The sequence below is a fragment of the Seriola lalandi genome, unplaced genomic scaffold (assembly GCF_002814215.2).
Source record: "Seriola lalandi dorsalis isolate HSWRI2012SDOR001 ecotype SW California unplaced genomic scaffold, Sedor1 jcf7180002050245, whole genome shotgun sequence".
Lineage (NCBI taxonomy): Eukaryota > Metazoa > Chordata > Actinopteri > Carangiformes > Carangidae > Seriola > Seriola lalandi.
Window position 1 is genome coordinate 1 of NW_019520798.1, and position 8,126 is coordinate 8,126.

An 8,126-nucleotide genomic window follows, 5' to 3' on the forward strand; every position below is an offset into this window, starting at 1 on the left:
CTTGTTTTTTAGAGACAGTTCTTACACCAACAGAATAAATATCAGGAGCCTGTTTCAACATCCAGAAGTTCAGCCCTTCACCTAAACCAGACCCTGTGGCACCATGCTCTGCTCCAGACTCAGCGCCTCACTGTGTGAGTACACATCTGACTAGAAAATAATCATAAAGAAAAGAATAATAAATCTGGAAGCTTAGATTTAGATTTTATAAGATTTCTTGCTTTTCTTTACTAAAAAAAAATCATTAATTATATCTATGCTGCTATGATATCTGAGAACAGTATCTCTTTTATAGCATTTATATTGTGCTGTGCTTTGACATGCATCTGTTAAGAGAAGGTGTAAGTGGCCACCAGAGCCGGATGCCGCCTATTGTTTGGCGCACCTCCTGGGGTGAAAGGAGGAAGGTGAATGCTGACGTCAGCTGACGTCAGACGCCACTTTTGCTGCACGATGGGATGTTGCTGGACGTTGGTTGCCGATCGGGGGAATTAGAGTGGAGATTTGTGCAGTTATCCGAGATCGGATGCCTGTTGCCGGCTGATGGGGCCAATTTTGCACCCTTGGTAGGCGAAGAGAGGTGTGTTATTGATGTTCATTTTGTATTGTTTGATTTATTTAAAGTTGAGTTTCGTATTGTTATGGTGTGTGGGTTTATGAAACTTGTAGGTTTATGTAAATGTTGAGTATTATTGTGGCCGGTGCAATGATGAATGTGTGTTTTTAAGATAGAGAAGTGTTCGCCGGTTGACGTTGTGTTTGGCGTGAATTTTAAATGCTTATGTGTATTTTGATATGCGATGAATTATGTTCTTTTTCTTCTTGCTGCTGTTTTTTAGTTTCACGGTACTGACGGATAATAAAATACGTGCCTGTCGAACTCAACGCTGCAATTATTGATGCCAAGGGCTGCTACAGTGAAACTCTACGCTGCATTGGAAACATCGTAACGCGAGTGCCATTATCCACCAGCGCATCAGCATGCTACAGCCGCAGTGAGAGACTCTTTGGTAACGGTGGGGTGAAGTCACTCGCAGAGACACTGAACTGTTTCCAGGAAATATATCAATTTATACGTCCGCCTTTTCAATCACATGACAATGGACACTTAAAGATTAAATGTAGCCATAAGTAGATGTTTGACAATTTTCTGCAGAATGTTTGAATTGAAGTGCATGGTCGAAAGTTAAAGCTGCATAAAGTTAATATGATAGTTTTTTTTTTTTTTCTTTTTCCCTTAAATTTTGAAATCATTTGTATTTAATTTACTGGAGGGTTAATTTTATGAATGTTGTTCTACTGTGACATGGTTTATGAAAATATGACTAAAAGGGGGTGTAAATGTTTGATATGAGTAGTGTTTGAAGCATTGGAGAGTAAGTTAAGGGCAACATTTTGTCTGATTTGTGTTCAGACAAAATATTCCAAAGCTATTGTCTATAAGTAGTCATAAAGTAACAACATGCCACCACCTCCCGAAGAAGAAAAGAATTCCACTGAGACTCAACCAGTGAGATCTAGCTCTCGCGAGCGAACTTTAACTGAAAAGGGTAAAGAGATGCAAAAACAAGAATTCAAGAAAAGGGAGAAAGCGTTTAACAAGGCATATGAGACTTGGAGAGTGGCAGCTAAGGAAATAAGAGCCAAGCTAAAGACTTTTTGCTCACCTGAAGATCTTGATGAAATCCAAGGAAACGTTAAAGCTAAACATGATAAAGTGTGTCAACATTATGAGCCCATTCGACTTTACGGTACGAGTACTCCAGATGTTGTTAAGAAAATGGATGCATGCAGTACCTTATCATCCGAGATTTGTGACATTGTTAATAAACGAATGGAGAATATTGATAAAAACTTTAATGACTGCCTTGAAAAGGAGAGAGTAAGGATACAGCTAAGTAAAAGGGAATATGGGTCTGTCTTTGGGAGAACCAACACAGAGACAGTAGTTTCAAAGTCTCTTAACGGAGCGGACGACCAAGTCAGTAGCATTTCCATTGCTTCCAGTAAACGAGCTGATGTTGAAGCAGAGCTTGCAGCCAAGTTAGAGCAAGCCAAGTCTGTTCAAACGTTACATGCTCAAGAACTAAAGCTTGGGAAACTGGAGACTGAATGGAAATTAAAGGAAATACAAATGTTGGCAGAAGTTAAACAAAAGGAGGCTGAAATGAGCTCAAAGCTGGAAGAAGAAAAATCTAAATTGCAACAGCTGAAAGCAGAGGGAGAAGTGAAGGTGGCAGAGGCCAGAGTGAGGGCTTACAACAATTTTGATGTAGAGACTGACAAAACCAATCTGAACAGCTCAAACACTGAATACCATCTTTTCCTCAATCCACAAGCTACACCTTTTGTGCCGTGCCATACAGCACTACAGAAGTCAACTCCAGAGGATGCCAATGTTGCTCGGGAAACCATGTTGTCTCAGGCTATAGCAAATTCACTTGCTTTGAGTCGCTTACCTGTCCCAGAGCTAACAACCTTTTCAGGTGACCCTTTAAAGTTTGTAGATTGGAAAGTATTTTTTATAGCCATGATTGACTCAAAGCCCCTCCCTGTAAGCGAGAAAATGCTTTACCTGAAGAGTTATTTAGCTGGGGAAGCACGCAGGGCCGTAGAAGGGTTCTTTTATCGCAACTCAGAGGATGCATATAAGGGTGCCTGGGCCGTTTTGGAGGACAGGTATGGCAATCCATTTATTGTTCAAAGAGCCTTTAGAGAGAGACTCATGAAATGGCCTAAGATAGCCGCCAATGATCCAAGAGCACTTAGAGAGTTTGCAGATTTTGCTCATCGGATGTGCTGAGACTATGCCCCATGTAAAAGGCCTATCCATCCTCAATGACTGTGAAGAAAATCATAAACTTCTACAGAAATTGCCTGAATTGTTACTGCGTAGATGGAATCGTGTTGTGGTTGAAGAGTTGGATCGATCTGGGGATTATCCAAGCTTTCGACGTTTCTCAGAGTTCATGCAAAAGGAATCCAGGATTGTTTGTAATCCTATTGCTTCCCCTTTAATGATGAACTTGAGAGCAACAGACGATGGGTTACCAAGGAGAGCCAAAACCTTCAACACAAGCACTCAAATAAAGGACTTCAATGTAACACCAGGAAGCTCAAGGCCAAGGTTACCTTGTTTATTTTGCAAAGACGAAGCACATGGTGTTGCTAGATGTCCAGCCTTTACAACAAGAACTATGGATGAGAAAAGGGCTTTTATTTATGAACATCATTTGTGCTTTGGATGTTTAAGAAAGGGCCACTCTGCCAAAGATTGTAAAAGACGACATACATGCAGCACCTGCGGGGGACGCCATCCCACCTGCCTGCATAGAGAAAATATCAAACCTGCAGAAATGACTAGTAATGTGGCAACAGGAGACTGTGTAAATGAAGTTCATAAAGTTATGTCCCATGCCTTGACTCAACATGCTTCTGCCACATCCAGCATCGTTCCAGTTTTTGTGTCTTCAACAACAGAGCCCAGGAGAGAGATACTTACCTATGCTCTTCTTGACACGCAGAGTGACTCCACCTTTATCCTTGAAGATTTGGCTAAAGAATTAAATGTAAATACTCAGCAGGTGCATCTGAAATTAAGTACAATGACAGCTGTAAATACAGTTATAGCTAGTCAAACTGCCAGTGGGCTTCAGGTTAGGGGTTTCAACTTGGAGGAACACATTCAAATACAGCAGGCTTACACACGTGACTTCATACCAGTTGACAAGTCTCACATTCCAACAAAACATACAGCTCTTCACTGGCCGCACCTCAATCACCTAGCTAACAAGTTGCCACCACTTCAGGATTGTGAAGTGGGACTCCTCATAGGTTATGATTGCCCTTTAGCTTTAGCTCCCCAAGAGGTCATTAGGGGCAGTGCAAATGAACCCTTTGCTCAACGCACTGCACTTGGCTGGAGCATTATCGGGCCATCAAACCCTCACTTGGACAGACAGGGAAGTCATAGTTTTGTACACCGTGTCACAGTTAAAGAGCTTCCCATGGCTGCTGCTTCAGATGTGTTGAAGGCTTTGGAGCTAGACTTTAATGAAAGGAACTATGAGGACAATTATGTATCTCAGGATGATGTTCGTTTCATACAGCTTCTGAGCGATAATATCAAACAAGAAGAAGATGGACACTATCAGATGCCCCTCCCCTTTAAAGGTGACAATCCACCATCTTTGCCAAACAACAAAAGGCTAGCTACTGTTCGGCTGCAGCACCTAAAAAGGAAGTTGTCCACCAATACAAAATATTGTGATCAATACACGGCCTTCATGGAAGAAATGATCAGTAAAGGCGATGCTGAACTGGCTACCGCAGCTTCTCAGGGAGAAACCGTCTGGTATATCCCCCATCATGGGGTGTATCACCCAAGGAAGCCACATAAGCTGAGAGTTGTGTTTGATTGTTCGGCAAGGTTTAATGGCATCTCGTTAAATGACACCCTACTTACTGGTCCAGATTTGATCAATTCACTGGTGGGAGTTTTGTGTTGTTTTAGAAGAGAGGAGGTTGCTGTGACCTGTGACATTGAGAAAATGTTTCATCAATTCCGGGTTTCGCCAGAAGCTCGCAGATACCTGAGGTTTCTTTGGTGGGAGGGTGGTAACTTAGAAAAGGAACCAAGAGAATATCAAATGACAGTTCATCTTTTCGGTGCTGCCTCCTCACCTGGATGTGCTAACTTCAGTCTTAAGTATCTGGCACAGCAATACAAAACTTCCCATCCTACAGCATCAGCCTTCATTGAAAGGAATTTCTATGTTGATGATGGCTTTATCAGTGTTCCAACTGTCCGAGAGGCTAAAGAACTGATTGTTGAGGCACAGGAGCTGTGTCACCGTGCAGGCCTAAGGTTACACAAGTTCAATTCAAATCACAAGGACGCTCTCTCCTGTGTAGCGCTTTCAGAAAGGGCAGAATCAATAGATCCTTTAAAACTAAATCCAGAGGTAACATCAGAAGGACATGTACTGGGCATTCAGTGGTCAATGGTGAGTGACTCCTTCAGTTTCAACATCAATGCAAAAGAGCATCCTCCAACGCGCGGTGGTCTCCTGTCTGTTGCAGCCTCTTTGTATGATCCACTCGGGTTCATGGCTCCTTTCATCTTGAGTGGAAAGTGCATCCTACAGGAACTCTGTCACAAGGGCATTAGATGGGACGATCCAATTCCTGAGCACTTAAGGTCACGGTGGGAGGAGTGGAAAGACGGTTTTAAAGAACTAAAGGATATTGCCATTCCCAGATGTTACCACCCTCCAAACTTTGGAAAAATTGTAAGCACAGAATTGCACCATTTTTCAGATGCCAGTGCTACAGGATATGGTTCATGCTCTTATTTGAGATACAAAAATGACAGGAATGAGGTTCATTGTAGTTTAGTCATGGCCAAGGCGAGGGTTGCACCCTCAAAGATTACAAGCATTCCGAGACTGGAACTCTCGGCCGCAGTAACATCAGCTAGGATGAGCGTTATGTTAAAGGAAGAGCTTCAGGTGAAAATAGACAAAGAATGCTTCTGGACTGACTCTCAAGTTGTACTGGCTTACATACAGAATGAGGCAAGAAGGTTTCACGTGTTTGTGGCAAATAGAGTTCAACTTATTAGGGAAAAAACAGATCCAAATAACTGGCATCATGTTGATACAACACAAAACCCTGCTGACCTTGCATCTAGGGGTCTTCGTGCTGGAGACATCCCTTCAGCCGGCTGGTTATCAGGACCTAAGTTTCTGTGGGAACAGGAAGTGCTCCCAACACCCAAACCCTCTGCCGAGCTGCTTGTCGGTGACCCTGAGTTAAAATCAGTTCATGTGTCTGCAATTGAAGTCAGTGAACACACAGATATCCTGGGTCGACTGGAAAGGTTCTCCACCTGGACTACACTCATTAAGGTGGTCGCAAGAATAAAGAGACTCGGGTCAAAGGTTAAGTGTGACAACCTTGTGAATGCAGTAGAACGCAACAGAGCGGCTGAGGAAGTTTTTAAGCTATTGCAACAGCAAGCTTTTCCAAGAGAGTTAAAGGTTCTTCAAAGGCAGCCTCAGGGAGCTAGTCTTCCACAGTCAAGTCCTCTTTTTTGTCTTGACCCCATCCTGAAGGAAGGGCTTCTTTGTGTTGGTGGTAGACTTAAAGGATCAACCATTGGTGAAGAGGAAAAGCATCCTATCATTCTTCCTAAAGACAGTTACATCACTAAGTTGATCTTGTCCCACTTTCATAGTCAAGTCTGCCACCAGGGTCGAAATCAAACCTTGATGGAGCTTAGAGCAAATGGGTTTTGGGTATTAGGTGGGAGCAAAACAGTTGCCAAGTTGATCTATAAATGCGTGCAGTGTCGTAAACAAAGGAGACCAGTTGAAGAACAAAAAATGTCCAGTCTCCCTGAAGAACGCTGTGAAATCTCACTCCCGTTTACTTTCTGTGGAATGGATTGTTTCGGTCCTTTTGTTGTTAAGAATGGTTGAAAGGATATCAAGAGATATGGGCTGATCATTACATGTCTGTCTTCTCGAGCTGTCCACATCGAGATGCTCGATGATTTGTCCACCGATGCCTTTATCAATGCATTAAGGTGCTTTATTAGTCTGAGAGGGTCAGTCTCTCAGCTTCGCTGTGATCAAGGCACAAATTTTGTTGGCGCCAGCAACGAGTTCAAAGAGGCTTTCAAACAATGCAACATGGGCACACTTCAGGCTTTCCTGGCTGACAAACAGTGTGAGTTTAGGTTTAATGCTCCGTCAGCTAGTCATGCAGGTGGCATCTGGGAGCGGCAAATACGCACCATCCGCAGTGTCTTAAATGTCACTCTTGCCCAGTGCCCAGGAAGGCTGGATGATGCATCACTTCGAACCCTTTTTTATGAAGCAATGTCTATTGTCAACAGCCGTCCTCTCAGCGTGGATGGAATTAATGACCCAAGGTCTCTTGAGCCTCTAACCACAAACCATCTTATCTTGATGAAGTCTAAGGTCGCTCCACCACCCCCCGGAAACTTTGTAAGGGAAGATTTGTATGGCAGGAAAAGATGGCGTCGAGTACAGTATTTAATCGAGCAGTTCTGGAGCAGATGGAAAAGGGAATATATCCTGAACCTTTCTTTAAGACAAAAATGGAATGTTCCTTGGCGCAACGTGAAGGTGAATGACATTGTCATTATCAAGGAGGATACTCTTCCAAGGAATCAGTGGCAGTTGGGACGAGTGGTTGAAACTACAGAAGGGCCTGATGGATTGGTTCGTCGAGTTAAGGTTCAAGTTGGAGAGCGCAAGGTAGCAATAAAGGACTGCTCTTCAAAACCTTCAATTATTGAGCAGCCCATTCAAAAGTTAGTCCTATTAATTGAAAGTGAATAATCTATTGTATGTTTGATAAATGTTCAGATCAGACATGATTTTGGTTGATTACTTTGGGGACCAGTAGGCTGAGGAGTTTGTGGCCAATTTTGAAATCATATTGTGTAATTTTGTTTAAAATTGTGTTTTCTTTTTGTTTTGTTTTTTTTGGGTTATTAATAACATGATTTGGTGGGAGTGTAAGTGGCCACCAGAGCCGGATGCCGCCTATTGTTTGGCGCACCTCCTGGGGTGAAAGGAGGAACGTGAATGCTGACGTCAGCTGACGTCAGACGCCACTTTTTCTGCACGATGGGATGTTGCTGGACGTTGGTTGCCGATCGGGGGAATTAGAGTGGAGATTTGTGCAGTAATCCGAGATCGGATGCCTGTTGCCGGCTGATGGGGCCAATTTTGCACCCTTGGTAGGCGAAGAGAGGTGTGTTATTGATGTTCATTTTGTATTGTTTGATTTATTTAAAGTTGAGTTTCGTATTGTTATGCTGTGTGGGTTTATGAAACTTGTAGGTTTATGTAAATGTTGAGTATTATTGTGACCGGTGCGATGATGAATGTGTGTTTTTAAGATAGAGAAGTGTTCGCCGGTTGACGTTGTGTTTGGCGTGAATTTTAAATGCTTATGTGTATTTTGATATGCGATGAATTATGTTCTTTTTCTTCTTGCTGCTGTTTTTTAGTTTCACGGTACTGACGGATAATAAAATACGTGCCTGTCGAACTCAACGCTGCAATTATTGATGCCAAGGGCTGCTACAG

The 8,126-nt window shown here is 42.8% G+C and overlaps 1 long non-coding RNA gene across 4 annotated transcripts; it reads left to right on the plus strand.

The window, feature by feature from the left end:
- Window positions 1-7: 7 nt before the first annotated feature.
- On the plus strand, window positions 8-8,121 carry LOC147819710 (uncharacterized). Of its 4 annotated transcripts, none has more exons than XR_015436693.1 (3): window positions 8-580; window positions 840-7,788; window positions 8,048-8,121. It is a non-coding gene; the product is annotated as an uncharacterized LOC147819710 (long non-coding RNA). The 4 variants fall into 4 exon arrangements; XR_015436695.1 differs by lacking the exon at window positions 8,048-8,121 and having other exon boundaries at window positions 8-134; window positions 335-580; window positions 840-8,002; XR_015436694.1 differs by lacking the exon at window positions 8,048-8,121 and having other exon boundaries at window positions 8-134; window positions 340-580; window positions 840-8,002.
- Window positions 8,122-8,126: the final 5 nt, after the last annotated feature.